This window comes from Podarcis cretensis, assembly GCF_951804945.1.
Source record: "Podarcis cretensis genome assembly, chromosome: 11".
Lineage (NCBI taxonomy): Eukaryota > Metazoa > Chordata > Lepidosauria > Squamata > Lacertidae > Podarcis > Podarcis cretensis.
In genome coordinates, this window is record NC_137180.1 from 43,208,452 (window position 1) to 43,228,575 (window position 20,124).

The 20,124-nt window shown below is 41.5% G+C and overlaps 1 long non-coding RNA gene across 2 annotated transcripts; it reads left to right on the top strand.

The window, feature by feature from the left end:
- Nucleotides 1-4,780: 4,780 nt before the first annotated feature.
- Nucleotides 4,781-16,851, top strand: LOC307226440. Of its 2 annotated transcripts, XR_013843421.1 has the most exons (3): nt 4,781-4,883; nt 13,872-14,003; nt 16,161-16,851. It is a non-coding gene; the product is annotated as an uncharacterized lncRNA (long non-coding RNA). The 2 variants fall into 2 exon arrangements; XR_013843422.1 differs by lacking the exon at nt 16,161-16,851 and having other exon boundaries at nt 13,872-14,347.
- The last annotated feature ends 3,273 nt before the right edge of the window (nt 16,852-20,124 follow it).

Genomic DNA, 20,124 nt, shown 5'->3' on the forward strand with positions numbered 1-20,124 from the left:
TGGTTTAAAAGTGTACTTTTATCTTGCACGCAGAATACAGTTTTGATTTTTGTCATGTAGAATGGAAGATGGATAACTTGCACCCTGTTGTTACATGTGCCAGCAAAAGATAAGAATACATGGGTGGTCATGTGTACTTTGCCATTGTTGGAACACATTTTACACACGTGCGTTTTGAGAAGTTTGGTTTGCTAAGCTACAAAAATTAATAATTAGGTTCTGTCTCTTGAGAACTGTACTGAAGTCTCAGCACAGCTGGGACAAACCATAATTAAAGGTTATCAGATTTTGGAGGATGCTCTTTCCATTTAAGTTAACGGCTGCTGAGTCATTTTAGTGGGAGGGGGAAATGCCCTCAAACTTTGCCTTTGTCTCCCACCCAAAGCTCTAATAATTACCCTATTATAATTCCCTGAGAGGGGCATTTATTGCAAGTAATTAAACAGCAACCTCAAGGTTATAGATGTAAGCAAGCTGAGCAAAAAAAACACCATTGATGCTATTCCAGCCAGTCCTTTTACTGCAGCTTCTTTGTGATAGAGCTAAATGCTTTGCATCTTAATTTGACTGGGATAACCAAATCAGTTGTACTTTGGGCTTAAGAATATGATCTACTGCCTGTTTTGTTTAAGAGGTTCCATCTGCTGCTAAAATCATGTGTCTTTTGTGCACTTTTCTGATTCTCTCAATGACCGGTGTTTCCTCAAAATTTGACTGACAAATACATGAATGTGGGAGAAGGCGATCTACTGTATATTTGGGGAAGTTGTTCGCTATACATCTGGAGACCTCTTAAGATAATTGTAACCAAGCGTGAATGGCTCCTCCCAAGACTGAAGAGCAGGTTTTTGTCTGTTTGGTTAACGTTGGATGCCACTTCGAATCAAGATGGCAAACTGAGTCCTTCAAAACTGCACTGCATTTTGTTGGTTTCTTAAAATTGCTGGTCAGTGCTGTACACAATGCTGCTGGCTGACTAAAAACTGAAGCATAATGCTGTTTGCTTCTTATGCTGTATGTGTGCACACGTATATAGTATCATAACAAAATTTGCAGCCAGGATTGGGAATTCCTTAGGTATGCTGGAGAAGCAATGCATCTGGTCTTTCAGGGGTGGAGTCTGTCCCTCTGGTCATTATTGTAGCATATATGATAGATTTGAGAGCATATATATATATATATATCAATTGAACAAAATAAAGTAAATCAAAAGTGCATAAAGAGAAAAAAGTATAAAAAAACCCTAGGTTTATTATATCACAAACAAATGCAATTCCATATATGTTTGTCTAGTATATGGTTATACAAGTGTTATTATCATCCCAATACATATATGGTTATTTATAACCTACTTTTAAAAAAAATAATCACATTCCAAATATAGTCGTACCTTGGAAGTCGAACAAAATGAAATCCGTTCTGGAAGTCAGTTCGACCTCCAAAACGTTCGGAAACCAAAACGCAGCTTCTGGCCGCAGAAGCCCCATTGGACATTTGGCATCCAAAAGAACGTTAAAAAACCTGAACACTTCCAGGTTTTGATCGTTTGGGATCCAATTTGTTTGGGAGCCAAGACGTTTGAGATCCGAGGTACGACTGTATCATCATACTTCTCAACTGTTGAGTCTACTTGCATAAGTTGCAAGTGTTGTCGTATCTTCAATCTGTTGACTGAAGAGAGCCATAGATATATCTTTCCAGTGCATTAATACCAGTCTTTTGGCTGCAGTAAAGGCACAAAGGATCCATTTACGTTGTACCGTTGTCAGATCCTATGTAGTAGGTACGTAAGAGAGAGATGTGAAGTGGGAGGAGCAGAGACAGCTGCACCGGCAGAGTCTCATATTGCTTGAGAAGGACACGGGAGATAAGAAGGCTTAGGCAGCTGTAGGAAGCTGGGAACCTTCAGTTCCAATTGTCATAGGAGCAAGACCTGTGCTTCTTAGGCCTGGCACTACCGAGCAGCCTTGTTTCTTCTAATAAAGAGTTCACTTGCTCCGTGTGATTTATTGCTGACCCGCTCCTGGCACCAATATTGCAGGATCAGGACTGTGTCTGAGAGAACTTGAGTGATGCCAGCCTTGCAAAGCAGCTGCATGTTATATTCCTTTTTTCTGGGGAGAGAGGTGAGTTATCATAGTATATGACAACCTTTAGTTTAAAAGTTCCTTGATGGATGATGGCTTATCTGCTAATCAGCATTGTTATTTTCCTTAGCCTTACTCCACCCTTCACCGAAGCCCATTTTCTTCCTTTCTTTTCCTGAACTTAACTTTTCCTTGGGCAACTCCAGTGGATCGTGTCCCAGCTTGTCTTTTAGCAACATGTCGCACAAATTATTTAGTTGGAGGGTCCCCGCCCCCGAGAACCAAATTACTGCCTTATTTTTAAACATAAGCCTACAGAAAAAGTAGAGCGCTTGCACTGAGGAAAAAATATATATTGAAAATCATATGCATACAGGGCAACCGAATGCTCCCATCAGATGCAAACGCCTGCTAACTAATGCAGGTTACTTTGGCCTTATGAAAACAATCAGAACAAGAATGGGCCCAGAGCTGATGTGACATTTTCATTGTAAGTGGGGTTTGGCATAATTAAGAAAATGGTGGTGATTAGAAGCTTTCTTGGCAGTGAGCTCCTGCTTCTTGCCATGTCAGAAGCCTTCAAAGTGCTAATAGTTAAACAGAAAATGTCTGTAGTGAGGTATTTATATCTGCATGTTATTTCTTATTTATATCTGTATGTTACTTGGCTATGCACAGGGAAAAAAGCATACACATCATGAACACAATGGCCTAATTCAGTAAAATAAAAATGTGTAACAGATTGCTCAGTTTGCTCAAGAAAAGCTTTGAGACAGCTGCTGCAATGAAGAGGTTTAAGTAACACCGCTGTCTGATTTTTAATTCGACAGGCCCTGAAGGGGTGCATAAACAAACCTGTCCCTTTTTATTTGCAGTTTCCTCCAGATACCCATGGAAAGTCTACAGCCAGTGGTATCTCCCTTGGCAACAAACCTCCATGTCTGAGTGAGTGTAGTACAGCTGGGAATTTTTTGAACAGGTTGGTTTGGGGAATCAGTTGATTCTTTAAACCTTGGAAGCACCTGGATTGTGGTGTTCGTAGCACCTTGGCTTAAACTGCCTATAGTTCCCTCCTCAGCCCACCAGTCCCAAAGAGATGGAGCCAGTGCCTGACTCAACAATGCTCTCGTTTTTGAACGCCATGACCCGCAACACATATGCACAACTGGATCAAGGTGACCAGGTTTAGATAATTAACTTAAAACCTATCACAAGGTCTTCAAATGTGCATGTTTCAGAGCTGATTGTTCTAGGATAGAAAGCAGTTTATACTTGATAAAGCAGTGTGAATTTGCATTCTCCCTATATCAAAGGGGTAAATGAGAGACAATGTGCCCACTCATTGGAGAATGGTGGTCAATCTCTCCCCCAGCCTCCTAGAAATACCAGCTGCTGGTGCAGGACTTACTGTACTTATTGCACACCTTAGCAGCCTGGCTTGCACACAGTTCTCTTGAGTATAGAATAATTAAGCGTGTTTTTGGGATGGTGCACATAGCTGTTTGTGAGTTATGGGCAGGGAGACCAAATCCCAATGCATTCATAAAGCTCACTGTGTAATATTGGGCCAGTCACACACCACCTCAGCCTAACCTACCTCATAGGCTTGTTGTGAAGATAAAGTAGGCAAGAGCTATGCACACCATCTTGAGTTCCTTGAAGGACAGGTAGAACGTACATGTAAAAAGGTATTTTAAAAAATCACAGAGAGCAGCAGACCAGGCAAAGCAGCATCTTTGCAGTTTCACATAAGCCTTGTGCCAGCAGCCCAATACAATAAGACACATTCTGTCATTTCATATTGTTGAAGCAGGGAGAAGAGCTGCCAATACAGGTTTTCTGTACCTCCATTTCTGAGTGGGATATGCTGGCTGACAGGTGAGAGCTTTGGATTTCAGCAACAGTAAACTTCAGGTTTTGCAACCATTCTTTAAAAAATGATTTTAAACTCTTAGAAGCAATGTCCAGGTTAAGTGCCTTCTTGACCATAACTCTTGGCCACTGTATGCCCTTCAACAACAGGCTTAAACCATGCATCCATCCACTTTGCAACAGATGATAATGATGGATTTCACAGAGTTAAAAGCAGACAGCTGTTGCGAAACGCTTTTATAACTAATTTATTGCAGTCGCAACAATGTGGACAAATTTAAAATGTTTCAAGCAGTGGGACTGAAAGCAATACATGTGATTCAGCTATGGTTTTGGTTTGGAACAAGAGATGGGATTTAATCCTTTATTGTCTGTGTGTCCCGTCCCCCGTCCCCCAATCCTCTTGCCAAATCTTATTTTGCCTCATCAAAATATCCAGAATAGGGTGTATTTTGAAGCTGTAGTATCTGAAATACAAAACAACCATGATATTTGGTGAAACTCTGAACTTGCTTTGCCAACCAGGTGCTCTCCAGATGTTGACGTGGCCATGCTGACTAGGGCTGATAGGAGTGGTGTAATCTAAAACATCTGGAGGTCACCAGTTTGGTGAAGGGTAAAGTTCTAGGATCAAGGATATCTTAGTAAAATAAGGGACATGTGCCTAACGTGCAAGTTATTCCCTGGACTGCTATGTCCTTTTATGATTTTTTTTTAAAAAAACAATTTACAGCTTTTGGGAAGAACAAGTAGTTCCAGCAATTAATGAACTCTCTGCCTGTTTTTTATTAACACAATGGGCTGCAAACTAGGTGACTAGTGGTAGAGGAAATGGATCCAAACATAGTTGGAAATCCAAGGAAAGGAAAAATGCCATCAATAATACACCCTTAAGAGAAGACCACCTCAGCTTCTGTCCTAAGGGTAAGTGACCCTGCATGTAAGTGACTTTATTCCTCCTTTTTACAGGCATATCAGCCTCTCTAGAGAGGCAGGCAGTTTGCTGCTATTCCCTTTTACAGCATACAAAATATACTCCTCTCTCATGGCCAGAGCTGAAATAAGGGCATCCAGGAGCAATTTTGTACTCTCACTGGCTTACCCCCCATCTTCTAGTTGTATGACGGGGGTAGTAAGGATTGCCATTTAACCAGAAGAAAGACCCTGGAGCTTGGACAGGTTTTGTTTAGGCCAATTTTCAGAAATGTAAGGCTGAGTTCTCATTTACCAGTCATTTTATTTTCTTAAAGCTGTATATACTGTAGAGATTGTAGCTTCTGAGCTGGACTTTACACCTAAACCCACCTGAAACTGCTAGGCTCTGCTTCCTGGCCCTGGCCTGGTGTTAGGTTGACTGATGTCATCTGCTAGCAGTCCCAGGACTAGTGATGGTGATACAGGCTTAGTTCATGGGGAAGCAGTTTGCACAATCAAATCGGATGCATAAAAGCATTTGGGCTCTGATTTTTTTCTTTTAATTCTTGGCGTAAGTTAATCCATATGCAAATATCCCCTTGATGGCCAGCTGGCTAATTGTTAATATGCTTTTGTTTTGTTTTGCTACTATCTGTTTTGTGTTTCCGTTAGGACAATCCCTTAATACTAGTCAATGAGCAATTTAAAATGTGTAATGGCCTTAAATTAATTGCCATAAGCCCATGATCAACACCCACCCTGAAGAAGGAGATATCACAAGCTGATTAATTTACTCTGTAAATTGGCTCAAAAGCAACTAGATCTCCTTCTTCCTAGTTTTTATTCTCGATGTTTCATCTCTTCCCCCACCTTCCAGTCAGCATCAAATGTCACACAGTATTCCTAGTTTCCCTTCTATAAGCTGCAACCATTTACAGAAAAGCAAGGGAGAAAATAAGTGATTCTTTAAATATACTATATATGTTGCTTCTGTCGACCAAAGATGCAACATCTGAAGCCAGCATGAAGTGCTGTAAGCCTTGGAAGCAATGTTGGGAGGCCAAGGACCATGTGGACATGGAACTGTTCCTTTCTCCAAGAGCCACAGATGTGGAGCCTGCTAGACAGATGGGAGAGGGATGTGTTGTTGAACATTTATCTACTCACACAAAAGTCCCAAGGCAACACAGGCACTTGGGATCATAATGAGGATTTGGAAAAATTGCTGGAATACTTGGATTGCATGAAGGGGGGGGGGGAATAGTTTGACAGTTAGCGACATACACAATCCAGCATTAGTTCCAAGAGAGAGAAAATTGGCTTTGCAAGGAGTTGGTCCCACCGAGCCAAGATCCTTCCTGCATCCACAACTGCTGCTGCTCTAGCCAGACTATATATAAAGGCTTAAAATCCCTAGTTTGAGTTTTTAGGAAACTTCTTCAGATGTAACCATCAGCAACCACTATTCTTTATGGCTTTGTAATTCTCATGAGGCACAGGTGTGCCTGAGATGGCTGCTTGCAAAATTAAGTTCATATTGCACAAGGAATGCTTTATCTATAAACTACGATAAGACGCAGGTCATTCTATTTGAGAAGTGCCCTAAAAAGCATGTTTGGCACCTGAATGAACACATCATAAACCAAGTAAATACGTTTAAATATCTGGGATTGATTTATTCAGAAACGGCATCTTGGAATACACAGCTATCCAATAATAAATTGCAAGCCTTTTCTCTCTTTTTCGGTTGGGGAAACCTCTCCTTGTTTTCTCCCCACGGCGACGCTATGCCTGCTAGTAAACGCTACAGGGACCCTGAGGATGTAGCTCTCTCACGGGTTTCCAAACAATCTAAAATAGAGGACTTTTTAAACAAATCTGCTTTTATAGTTCCAACAAAAAAGGTTTTCTCCCCTTGAAGATGATTGTGAGTGTGGGAAGAGTATTCAAGGTGAGAGCGTGGAACTGGATCCAGCAATGGGGCAAGTTGATCCTGTGCCGCTAAGAGATGAAGGAATAACAAGTAGGGAGAGCACCCAATTAACTCTAATTGCAAGAATGGTTGAGCATATCTTCCAACAAATTAGAGGTATTGCCTCTCAAATAACACCATTATCCAAAGAGGTCCACAGTTTATCAGTTAATAACAAGCAGGCATTAACAGAACACCATAGTACCAAAGTGAATTGGCAACAACCAGAGCAGACCCCTAAGCTTGACATAGAATGTGCAGAGGCTCTTAAAACAAACTCTTTTTATTTAACCTTCCAACCAAAAAAGATCTGCATGACAATTTGTGGAAGGCCAGATCAAACTCCTAACTGGAAAGGTGCCCAGCGTTCCAAACGACATTTATCAGACTTACTTGGCATTGGACTTACAGAGATCGACTTAGTTAGGACTGAACCCTTGAATACCACAAATCAAATCCAAAAAAATTATGTTAACCTTTTCCTCTACTAGACTGCCCTCACTGATTCACAAGCTAAAATTCAGATTGTCAAGCAGAGGAGTTTTTCCAACCCGGGTATTTCGCAATTCTATTGTTGCACCCTTATGTAAGATGAGGAATGGTGCTTCAGAGGGGTCCACAAAAACAAAGCCTGGATCCCCAATGGAAGTAATGACATCACACAAAAAACTTGACAGGTGGGAAGGAAACAGACATGCCTGAGTTGAATTCGCAGGATCATGCCCAACATCAAAATAACCAGGTGAGCCAAAAGGAACAGCCGATCCCTCTAGACAATCATCTTCAGGAATCTGAGCACTCTGTAAATCCTTTGGAAGATGATTTTCTCAGCTCCTATATACAGTATATATGTTATATGTTATATGTTGCATGTTGTCGACATGCAAATGGCTTGGTTACAATCTACTGTTTCTAGGGCAGCAAGGTAGGAAATCACCACACAGATGCTACAGGAAAGGGCATCACGAACAAGTTTCTCTAACACACTTGCAAAGGTGCCATTTAATAGCCCTTCACATTGTCCGCTGTTGCCAACAGCAGTCAGGCACATACGGTGAGGACATAGCTACTTGCTACATGAGGTAAGAGCATCTGAATGTTACGGCTTTTTCGGAGGTGAGGAAATCTCCACAAGGATCCTGCTTTGGGCAAGGGTAGCACGTACATCAGCTTTGTGTTCTGTTGCATTCAGCAGGGCTTCCTTCTGAGTACATCTGTGTTGGATCAGGGTGTAATTACAAAAGCAGAAAAAAATGCATGCCAAAAACTCATTTTGCAGCCAAGATTCGTAAGGTATAGATTTCCTATCTTTGCAACTTCTAAGGTGGCCAGATGCAAACGAGAGCACGGCTCCTGTACTTTTAAGAGTTGTGCAGAAGAGAGGATTTCAGAATCTGTAGATGGCAAGTGTCACCTGCTGATAAAGATGCAGGGACCCTCTAACCTTTTGCATCTTACTTCCATTGAACTTCAGACTGTACCTTTCATTCTCCCACAGGCAAAAACTCCCTATGGTGCCTCTTATCCATGCTAAAAACAATGCAGCAACAACAGCTGCCTGTTAAAACCAGCATAGATGAACACAAGGGGTCTTTTCTACGTGGAGGCGTTATGGCATAGGAACTGGCTGTCATGTCTGGAAGGCTCTCAGGGCCAAGCTACACTCCTGTTAAAACATCCGCCTTCTCAGGCTCAACACTTGGTAAGTGGAGGAAAGGCAAAGTCCTGCATGCTATGTCTGCTGAAATTCTCTCTTCTACACAGCACTTAAAGGTACAGGAGCACAGTTCTCTTTTGCACCTAGGCATGCTATATAGAAGGCACACAATCCAGCATCTAATTAGAGGCAGATTTAGGGCAGTGCTACTGTTTCTGCCTTTTGAATTATGGTGCTGGAGGAGACTCTTGAGAGCCCCATGGACTGCAAGAAGATCAAACCTCTCCATTCTGAAGGAAATCAGCCCTGAGTGCTCACTGGAAGGACATATTCTGAAACTGAGGCTCCAATACTTTGGCCACCTCATGAGAAGAGAAGACTCCCTGGAAAAGACCCTGATGTTGGGAAAGATGGAGGGCACAAGGAGAAGGGGACGACAGAGGACGAGATGGTTGGACAGTGTTCTCAAAGCCACCAGCATGAGTTTGACCAAACTGTGGGAGGCAGTGGAAGACAGGAGTGCCTGGCGTGCTCTGGTCCATGGGGTCACGAAGAGTCGGACACGACTAAACAATAACAACTGATTCTGCCGCATTGGGTGCCGAATCAAGGGGGCGCTGCAGGGCATCACAACTATGGCATAGTGAATTGAACAGAACGGAATGCCAGAGGTGGGCACCAAATTTTGGCCTTGCACAGGGTGCCACAAAAATTTGGAAGACCAAAGTCTGCCCCTGATCTGTAGTTCCAGGTGGAAACGGACCTCTGGCCCAGGGATTTTGTCTGAGCAATAATGCAAAGCAGCAGCTGATGATTCCTGTCTTCTGCTAAAGAGAGTTCAGTGTGGAAAGCAAGGAACTTGGCTGCTGAAAGGTGACATGTAGTGTTTGGGAGCAAGTCCAGCAATGACTTTTTCATGGTGAACTTGGATTAGTTGAGTGGAGGTGTTAAGAACATGAGGCTAAGGCAAAAAAATTCAATGAGCTAGTGTTAGGGTTGCCACCTTTTTTATTTTTCTGGCAAGGTTTCTGTGCCTTTGAGCAGCTGCATGGACAGGAAAGAATTCAACATGGACTGTTTCCCCCCGCACCCAGCATGGAGAGGCCGAATTGAGCTTTTTAAATTATTATTATTCATTAATTTCATGCTGGTGTCAAACAGAGTCAAACAACGTCTGAAAAGCCAAAGGTTCCTCATCCCCTCTCTTAGGTGAAGGGCTGTAGCTGAGTGACAGAGGACATGTTTGAGTAATTCCATGAATTCGTCAACCTACAGATCTATTTTTCATTTTCATATATATAGTTAACATGTTTTACGTCATTTTAAAGATAAGTTTTCAACATTTTTCAACATTTTTCAAAATTCCGTTTTTCAAAATGGAATTTTAGACATGAATAAAACAACCAAAAGCATGACATGCAAGATGATTCAGAATTTCTGTATTTCCCATCCCACTAAAGTTCTGCTAAAGACCTCTCCAAAAAATAGACAAAAGGTTAATGACTTTTTGTTGCATTGATCATTTTGCTTTCTCATTTGATGAACTGACAAAATATGTTAGGCACAAAATCAGATGAGCTCACATTGGCTGATTATGTAACATTGGTCACAAACCACAGACAAATGAAAAATGTATATATTTTTAACTTCATTCTCTTCTTTGATGTTCTTAGCATTAAGAAAATGTGATGTTACCTGAAATGTGTTTTACTGGCAACATTTCTTCTGACCAATGCAACATCATTTTACATAGCATCAATGTGCTGTCATGTGTGCTATTTCAATCTCTTGCTTAGCTAGGGCTGTCATAATTCATTCCTGAGAATGTTGTGATTCTTAGGCCCATTATTTGTACCATACCATCAGATGTAGGGTATTTGATGGAGTTTTACAAAAATAAATAGGTGTGAGCCATCAAGGGGCCTAAAAGATGACTAAACCAAATAATGGTAAGGCTGTACAGTATGTAGCAACTAGCTGCATTGACTACTTTCAGCCAAATGTAGTTATTGAGGGAACCAGCCTACACAATCACACTGAGGATGTGAATCACCGAGCATATGAAGCTCCTCTTGGGATCAGGAACTTCCCCCACTGGTAGCAGGCTGTGGAGTGGGGCAGAGATGTCAGAAACAGTATAAATGCTCCTGAATTCCAAGTTGATAAAAATCACAGAAAGGGAGAGTGCTGTTGTGTAGCACCCTGCTTGTGGTTAACGCTTAGCTGGAATGAAATATTCAACGCAGCAATAGAGAAATTAAAATAATAATTTATTTGTCAGACAAATAAATGAGAGGCACAGTGGTATATGGTTACCAAGCTCTGGCCTGCCCTCCTGCCATTCTGGCCAGCACTTATATTTCCTTAACCCAGCCCCCTTGCTCCTCCTGTGGCTGCCTCTGTCCAATCAGCCTGGTTGAAATTCCTATTGGCTGTTTGCTAGAACCAATCACAAAAGATACACCCATTTCCTTTTGCCCTTTTATGGGAAACAAAAAGCTATATATTCTTCTATCTATAAATGACAAATAAGTAGTAATATATCTTACATGTGTCTCAACAAGGAACCTTAATTACCAGCTCACCTCTTGCCCTCCTTGCCCTATTGCCCTCCAAAACAAATGGTTAATCTTAAATTTTTATCTTAAACAGATGTCAAGGATCTTGAGTTCACATCATCATTGAAAGATCTCCTTCTTTTGGAGGTCTTTAAACAAAGGCCTGACAACCATATGTGTGCTCTAATGATGTTTCCTGCTTGGCAGGGGGGCTGGGCTGATGGCCCCTGTGATCTCTTTCAACTATATGAAATAAGAATCTAGCATAAGGATTTAACATTTCTTAGTTTCTAAATCCTTTGCATAATTACATTTAAGCCAATATATTTAATACATAACATAAATAACCTTTTAAAAGGAAAAGAAATCTTAAAAGGATCTCAGTTTAAGAAAGAAACAACTTTAGAAAAAGACTTCCCAAAATACTCTCTTCCTTTCTGCCAGCCAGATGCTCTTGGCCTTTTAACCTTAGGAAAATATGGCTCAAGTTTAATGGGAGGCACATGGTTTTATTTTACTATTTACCAACTCTTAATTTAACCACTCTTACAGCTTAATTGTACTTTGCAACATGCAAGGTCAGTGTCCTCGCTCTCTCTTTTTTTTTTTAAATAATTTTTATTGGGTTTTCACATTTTAGAAACACACACACAAATGAAAACAAAAACAAAACATGTATAATTTCATAACCTTACTTTCTTAACCCCCCTCCCTAACTTCCCCCCACCCCCCCTTCATACATCCCAAATCCAATAATTAGCTCAGCAGGTTCTTATCTCTCTTCTTTAACATATTATTGTTGTTTTTAAAATTAATTCTTATTACTTGGCCAAATTTTACTTGTCCAGTTTTCTTACAAATATTAAGTCCTTTTCTAAGGTCGACCCAAATTCCCTTCCACAAATTTCCCCCTTTTTATATTAAATGTAGGTCATAATAGCCAAAAACAAAAGTCATAAAAGTTTTAAAGTTCTGTTCTCCCCTCCCTCCCTACCCCAGTTTCTGTCCCTTCCCAAATAAATGTCCACAAAACAGTTCTTAGCCTGGATTCCTCACATCAGAGGCCTTCAAATCTCTGTCAGTCTCTCTCTGCCGGTTTTGTTGGTAGCCCTCTTTGTTGGTCCTCAGTTCTCGAAGGAGCTCTGGCACAGTCTCGTCAAATTTTCTTCCATCCAAAATACTTGGTAACAGCTGCTGCAACAAGTCAACTGATCTCCCATACTCAAAGAGGAAGCCCCAATCATATTTCTTATTTCTTTTCAGTTCCAGTATTCCAAGTGTTCCAGGGGCTTTCTCTTTCCACTTTCGCATCTTTCGCAGATTGGTAATCCCAAGATCTTCTTCTTTATGTTCTAGCAATGTAGGCTTCAGATTGGTACTCTCCTGTAGTTTCTTAACTCCTTCTTCCCTCTCCTCCAGTTCCAAAAATGTCTCTTCTGGTTCAGCTGCAGATTTTGTTTCAGTCAAATCCTTTATGCATTCAGCAGGGTTGCTTGTTTTAGAGTTCAAGGTTATAAGTTGTTTGTTCATAGCCATGCTTTGCTCTTGCAGTATTCCCACGAGAAAAAACATTCTTTCCATCTCTGCCTGTAATTTTCCATCTGTAGCCATTGTAATGTTTCAAAGTTTCCCCTAGAGGGATTCTAGTTACTTAATAGTCCTTTCCCAACAGTCTGTTGCTTTGTTATTTGTAACTACTTTGTTCCCAAGCACTTTAATTCAAATATAGCAAGTTTAGTCCAGAGAGATGTTAAACAATAAAGTTTTTAACTTTAACTGCCCGTTTGACAGCTCCTTTGACAGCTGTCAAACTCCTTGTTCCTTTTCCTCCAGCTCACACACAGGGACATTCCCGGGTCGGGGGGGGGGGTTAGACAGAAGCTTCTAAAATTCGACTCTTACCCTCCAGCACAAATCTTCTTCTGTCAAATTCATGGAATTAATGTCTTTTAACTCGTACCGAAAAAAAAAGATCTCTCCACCTTAGTTCTCCGATCCTTGCTTTAAATCTTTTGTAGGTAGAGGGGGTGCGGACTTCCCTTTAGCACATCCCCCGGTCGTACCAAATTCAAAGGTAAAAATTTTAAAGTCCAAATTCCATTCTACTCACGGGTTGTTTCAAGTCCAAATTTCAGGGGAAAAAGTCAGCGCTCTCCGGCCATGGCTCGCGGCTTCGCTCCACTGCAGTAGCGGTCTACTCACAGCACCACGCCACTCTCCGTACCCTCTCCGTAGCCTTTAAAAAGGCTCTTTGTGGGTCGGGGGGGCGCTTGAGGTGCCCACCGAGTCACCAAGTCCGCAGGCTTCCGCGCCTGCGGTTTCTAAGGGTCCCCGCGTCGCCGTCGCTGTGAGACCCGTCTGCAGCAGAGCCGATTCCCTCCGGAGCTCGGAGGGAATCCGCCATTAGCCGATCGCGCTAACCCGGAAGTGTCCTCGCTCTCAGCCTGTAATTCCCTTTTTACGACTTTGAGAATTGTTTTCTGCTATAAATCAGGGGGGCCCCTTGTCCAGGAGAATAAACATTGCCAAGGTTCTTAGGCAGCTGGTCTTCTGCCTGGCATGAAACATTTGAAAATCTTTAAGCTCATCTTAATATACAGGCCTTAATCAAAAATATAAGCTTTGATAAAAATGCAGGCTTATGATTAGATGCCTCAGTTGTGCTCAGATCCTACTTGCAGGCTTCTCCTGGGTGAGAACAGGATGTCTGGACTAGATGGGCCTTTTGCCTGATCCATGAGGATTCTTCTTATATTTTTATGTTCTGTAAGAAGTAAAGTACAGTACTGTCCTTTGCTTCTTTTGTTTAGGTTTTGAACTTCACATGCTTTCACGATACCATAAGGTATGCTAACATCTTCAGTATAGTTCTGCTCCCAGTTAGCAAGAAAATCCAGTACAGCAATACAGCCAGGATTCCCCCCCACTTCTCAGCTCATCAGGTTTGTTTCAGTTATGCTGAATGTAATATAAAGACAAGTACTGCAGTGCAGACTATGGGCAGCTGAGCTTTCAGGACCAATTCAAAAGGCAATTTACAAAACTGATTTACAAAAATGGCTTAAGCATTCATCCTTATTGCCAAAGGATGCACAAAAGAGATCAAGTCATTGCAAGGCAAATGTAATATTTCTGTGCCACCTTATGCGACATTGCATATGTAGTGCAACTGGCAAGGAAGTAAAGATTGCAGCTCAAGATTAATAAGGAATCCATCAGGAAATGACTAGCTACATTAACTGAGTTCAGGTCTGCTGAATTACTTCCTAGGGAACAAAAAAAATATCTTGCTATCAGAAGGTGTTACAGAGCTGGAGACAGACAGATGTCTCAATCTTCAGAAAAAGGTGATCCCAGGGAACTTGAGACCAGTTTGTCTCTGAAAACAAGGAAGATATTAGGAACAGATGACAAAGGAGTCAATTTGTAAGCATCTTATTAGTGGAGTGATTAGCAGGAGTCAGCATGGATTTGTTAAGAAGAAATCTTGACATGAATCTTATCTCTCTCTCTTTTTAAGAGTGCTTATTAATGGTGGTTCATCAACATGGAGGAAACACAATAGTCTTCAGTGTTTTTATCAATGACAGCACATTCCACACCCACATCCCGAGAATTCTGGTTCATTGTAGTACAGTTCTCAGCAACCCTTAACAAACTACAACATGGTTTATTGAATATTTACAAATACACTGTAAACAGATAAGAATATTAGCAGTATTATTGTAACAACCTGCAGTTTTATAAGAGTATATATTTAAAGTAGATGAATAAATGAGCAAATTAAGTTAATTTGGATATGCAGAAAATATTAAAAAATAAATTTAAGGAACTGAGGAAAGAGGGGGAAGGAAGTCAAGTTTTGAAATGTTAAATTGATTGTAACATTATTGAAATGTATAAAACTCATAATAATAATAATAATAATAATAATAATAATAATAATGAAGAGGTGGTTTAACAACAACTCTCATCATCTTTGATCATTGGCTAAACTGACTAGGAAGTATAGGAGTTCTAGTACAACATCTGGAGTCCCAAGATAAAAGAAAAAGAACACTGCCTAGAGGAGTGGTGGGCCCTCCTGCACTTGAGGTCTTCAGGAAGAGGCTGGATGGCCATCTGATGGGGACAGTAGCACCCTTGCGATGGGGCAAAGCTGCCCTCCTCACACTGGCAATGCTGCAATTTGTCTGGATGGCGATGTGGCAGGGTAGAACAAGGCTGATGAATGGGTGCACCGAAGGGAGTATCAGATTGTCTCAGCCAACACACCCACTCAGCTCTGATGTCCTGCCCCACCTATGTAAGCTGCAGTCACTTTGGTGTCATTAAGACATCTCTGCCCCACTCCACAGCCTGCTACCTGTTTTGGAGTGCTCTCACTTTGGATATAAGTGGGAGGTTGGGTTAGGTGACCCACAAGGCACCCTCCAACTTCTATCTAAGTCCCAGTGGGGGAAGTTCCTGATCCCAAGAGGAGCTTCATATGCTCGGTGATTCACATCCTCAGTGTGATTGTGTAGGCTGGTTCCCACAATAACTACATTTGGCTGAAAGTGGATTTGCGCTTTTTTTTTATGTAAATGCTTTGGCATGTGACCCTTAAAGCAGTTTCCGAACAAACCACAGTGGCTGATCCAACAGAGGACTGTGAGAATCACATTGTGAAGTCTGTTTTTAACTTAATCTTGTGGGTTTCCTCCCCCACTGCATCCCGTGACGTCAATTATTATTTTGATATTGTAACAAAATTCAGCGAGTGCTGGGAGTTGTATGTCCACATATTAGAAGTTTGAGTTTGGTCCAATGGACTTTTATTAGTGTTTTAAAATGAAAACGGTTGTGAACTAATGAGTTCCCTTGGTACAGCTGGCAATGGAAAAAAAATATTCATATGTTTATGGCTCAACACAAAGCATTGCTGACTTCTGTGAGCACAGATGAATAGTATTATTAGAAGCTCTGAAAATCCTGCCCTACAGAGATGCTTCTCATAAATTTTAAGGCTATATTTATCAAAGAATAGTATATGCTGCATCCGTGCTTGTTGCAGTTCTCTAGGATCTTACAGATGCTGGGTTGCTTTTGTTTTGTAGATATACATATGCTAATTCAGTGAGTGTAATCCAGATGTCATCCTCTCCATAAATACTTCCACTCCAGGAGAATGGCAGTTTCCCAGCACCAAAATTTGCGAGAAACAATGGACCATATTCAACTATACAGTTTTGCTAGTGGGAGCCTGTGCAAGAAGTTCTACTAGAGCAACTGGCGCTTTCTTGCTCTCCTTCTCCCAGGTACACCCCCCCCAATCATCTCTGTGGGGTTGGGAGAATCCCCATAGCAGTGTCGGGGGGAGGAAAAGCGAGATTGTGGAAATACTTGCGCTGGTGGAGCAGATGCAATACTGCAACATTGAATCTCACCTACGGATTCTTGCTATGGTAAACACAACAAAATTGTGAGTATTGAAGCAGTGGAATAGCACTTGTGTCCTAGCCTCTTATCAGGCAGTGCCTCTGACATCACTGCAAGAAGGATCATAAGCCTTCTTACTGGAGCCATTTTAAAAAACGCATCATCATTTCAGAACACATCATCATTTCAGAACACATTTTTGCTTCCCCCTCGCTGCTCTTACCACTCAAGGATCTGTGCCTAGAGTTTAGACCTATCTTTTAGGTTTAGAAGCCCCTCTCAAAGTGATTTCTTGTTTTGCCTTATGAGCAGTGTAATTTTAAAAGCTTTTAAGTATTTGAATCTGTGATAACTTGTAATTGAGTAGAGTGTTAGACTGTCCTATATTCTATAAATAAATAAATAAATAAATAAATAAATGAATGAATGAATAAATGAATGAATGTTTTGTAATTTGTATTATTTACTCTTTTGTAAGTAGTCTTGGGAATGTCAAGTGGCCCTTGAAGGGTGAGATATAAATGTCAGAAATAACTAAAGTGTGATTAGACTAATCTACCTGGAACTAAGTGTAGTTACCCAGAACTCATGAATCGAAATAAAGATTGCAAGCACTTAATAGTTTAACTCCAGCAATCTTATTGTCGTAATAGTATGCACATTGCATAAACTTCTTAATTATTATTTTTTACAATCCAAAGTGATTCTTGTAATGTCCACTAGATTGTATGCCATGATACTGACTCATTCATTATCTGAGTGCCTGTATAGCTAAAACATCCTTGCACAAGAGTGGAAGTATCAGCAGGTTTATTAAAATGGAGAAGTGGAGGGGATGGTAATGGAATGACGGGTTTAGTTGGATGCAGGAGCAGGAACACTCCGCATTGCAACATTTTGTTCTACGGTCCACTAGTGACTAGTCATTTAGATATCACATATAAGGAAAGGCAGAAGAGAAACTCGGCTTTGTAGAAAGTGCTTGAACAATCATTTCTGTAATTTTATTTGCATTTGTTTGTTTGTTTGTTTGTTTGTTTGTTTGTTTGCATGGAGACCTGTAGTTGTTGTTAAATTCTTTTTACTGTTAACCCATGTCTCTATTGTGTCATCCTAGTTTACCACCTTGTCAACTGAGCTCCATTTTCACAGCGCATGAGGCCATTTTCACTTAAACCAGATTCCCCCCACATATAATTCAGCTGCAAAATGTTGGTTATTGCTAGAATGCAATTTCAGTCATGTAATATTGTAAATTTTTTTGCTTTCTATGCCTTGCTAACAATATTAACAAGTAGCATATTCCAGACTAAAAAGCGTTCTTAATGACACACTATGGAAAATGTCCTGAACCTGAACTCGAAGGATCAGGAAACAATACAAGGAATCTTTAATGTTTATAATTCAAGAAGTTGTCAGTCTGCTAAATCCTGTTTGACATTGCTCTGTTGCCTTGTAGGTTGACAATCTATTGCTCAACTATTTCTTGTAAGTGTCGGTGAGGTTGTAAGGTGAAATAGTTTGGACATGATGCTTGAATGCTGGGAATGTTGCATTGATTAGTTTTGTTGTAGCACAGGGGTCAGCAAAGTACAGCCCGTGGGCTGGATCAGGCCCGCAAGGGTCGTTAACTCGGTCCGGCAGCTGTCTGAGCTCCTTGGAAAAAAAGACAAAAAAGAGCGAAGCTGATGCGCGTTTTCGCGCAAAGTCCTCCTTCAGGAGGTGCAGGAGGAGGAAAAGGAGGCAGAGTTGCCCCTGGTGGGAAAAGAGGCACCATCCAGGGTGAGGGAGGAGGCGAGAAATTTATGGGGGGAGGGAAAAGAGAGAGGGTGGGGAGAACAGGCTGTGTGGCGGCGATCTGGCCTCCACTGCTGGCGGGAGGGCCCCCATCCCACCCCCGAAGTGTGGAAGAGGTGCTGCAAGCAGGAGGCCCAGCAGGCCACAACACAGCACCAAACCCAGGCAAGGACACCCCCCCCCATCCAAACAATGACTATCATCAGTGCAGGCAAGAATTTTTTTTTTTTTTTTTAATTTTTATCATCTACAATACTGTCTGGCCTGCCTGGTGCTCTTGCATGGAATGTGTCCTTTTAAAATGCGGGGCCTGTCTGGTGAGCATAGTGTGCATAGGAATTTGTTCATCACTGCCCTGCCAAATATAATCCAGCCCCCCCACAAGGTCTGAGGGACAGTGGACCGGCCCCCTGCTGAAAAAGTTTGCTGACTCGTGTTTTAGCATCAAAGGACTAAGTGGTAGTTTTGAAATGCCTGTAATAAATACATACTCAGAAATATAGAATAATGGAAAAAATTGAGGAGATTATTATTATTAAGAATTTTATTGAAAATTTTAAAACCAGTTACCAAATACAGTGTTGTCTTCCAGTACAAATACATATTCAGATGTTATGCAGTCAATTCTATATGTTACATAACCATATTCTATATAACAATTGCAGTGGAAGTTTCAGCTGGGCAAGGGGGTAAAATTTCTGTGGCAAAATATCATTTTTTTATGTTGACAACAGCCACAGCAACAACACCCTTCCTTAGGGAAAAACATAGTTCCCCCGATATGGTCATTGAATTGGTGTGTATGGAACAGCCTTCCTTTCAGCTAAAATGCAGTATTTCCAGATTGTACAGTGTTAGGTCTGTTATTATCAGTGAGTGAATCACTGATGTCTTGGTTTTATAACTGATTTGCATACTACAATCTCTTGCATTCAAAACAGATAATTAAGATGACAAGGCATGGATTGCAAAACATTTTAATAAGGGTAATCAACTTATTTCCACATCCAACACACTTTTCCAATAAGGTTTTAGACAATAAAATCAGAGAGCCAACACTTCCTGGAATTTGAAAGTACATTTGAAATATAATTCCTCTTGTTATATAAAAAAATATTCAGAGTTGCATACTCATTTCGGACTCTTCTGCTGTCCCAATATGTCAGGGCTTTACAGTACAGTGATTCAGAGTCAACGTTTCTGACCAAGACTCATCGCAATCCATTGCAGCTGGGACTCCCCAGTACGTGTTGGGTTTTATTTAATGCAAGTGTAGCTATATAGACAGATGTAATGGAAAACACGTGTCCAATCTCCCCCTTGCATACTTTTATTAAACTTAAACTACCCCCCTGAATTTTATTAGTATTTTTTTAAAAAATACTTCTTTCATTTGTATTTTTAAGAACTGACAGACAGGGCGAGGCGGGGGGAGTGAGAGAACAAAAATCACATCTCCTCCTTTAAATGCCCGTGACCGCTTCCGGCAAACTGTGAGGAGAAAAAGTGCGCGCGCGCGCGCGCGCACCCACCAGGAGCGTAGGAGGCGGGAAATGAAGGGCGATTGCCAGCCTCCTGGTGGGCGGCGCGGCCTGGAGAAACGTACCTGAAACGTCGGAAAGAGAGCTCTGATTGGCCGCGTCGGAAATCAACGAAAAAGAAAAGCAAGAACGACTGGGCGGGGCAAAGATTGGTAGGATGATGGGCACGACGGGGGTGGGAGAGAATCGCTCGGCAGCGGCGTCGCGAGCCGGAGCCCGCCGGCGGTGTGGGCGGAGCCTGCGCGAACCCCGCCTCCCCTCCCTTGGTCGCTCCCCTCCCCTCCCTTAAAGCACCAGCCCGTCC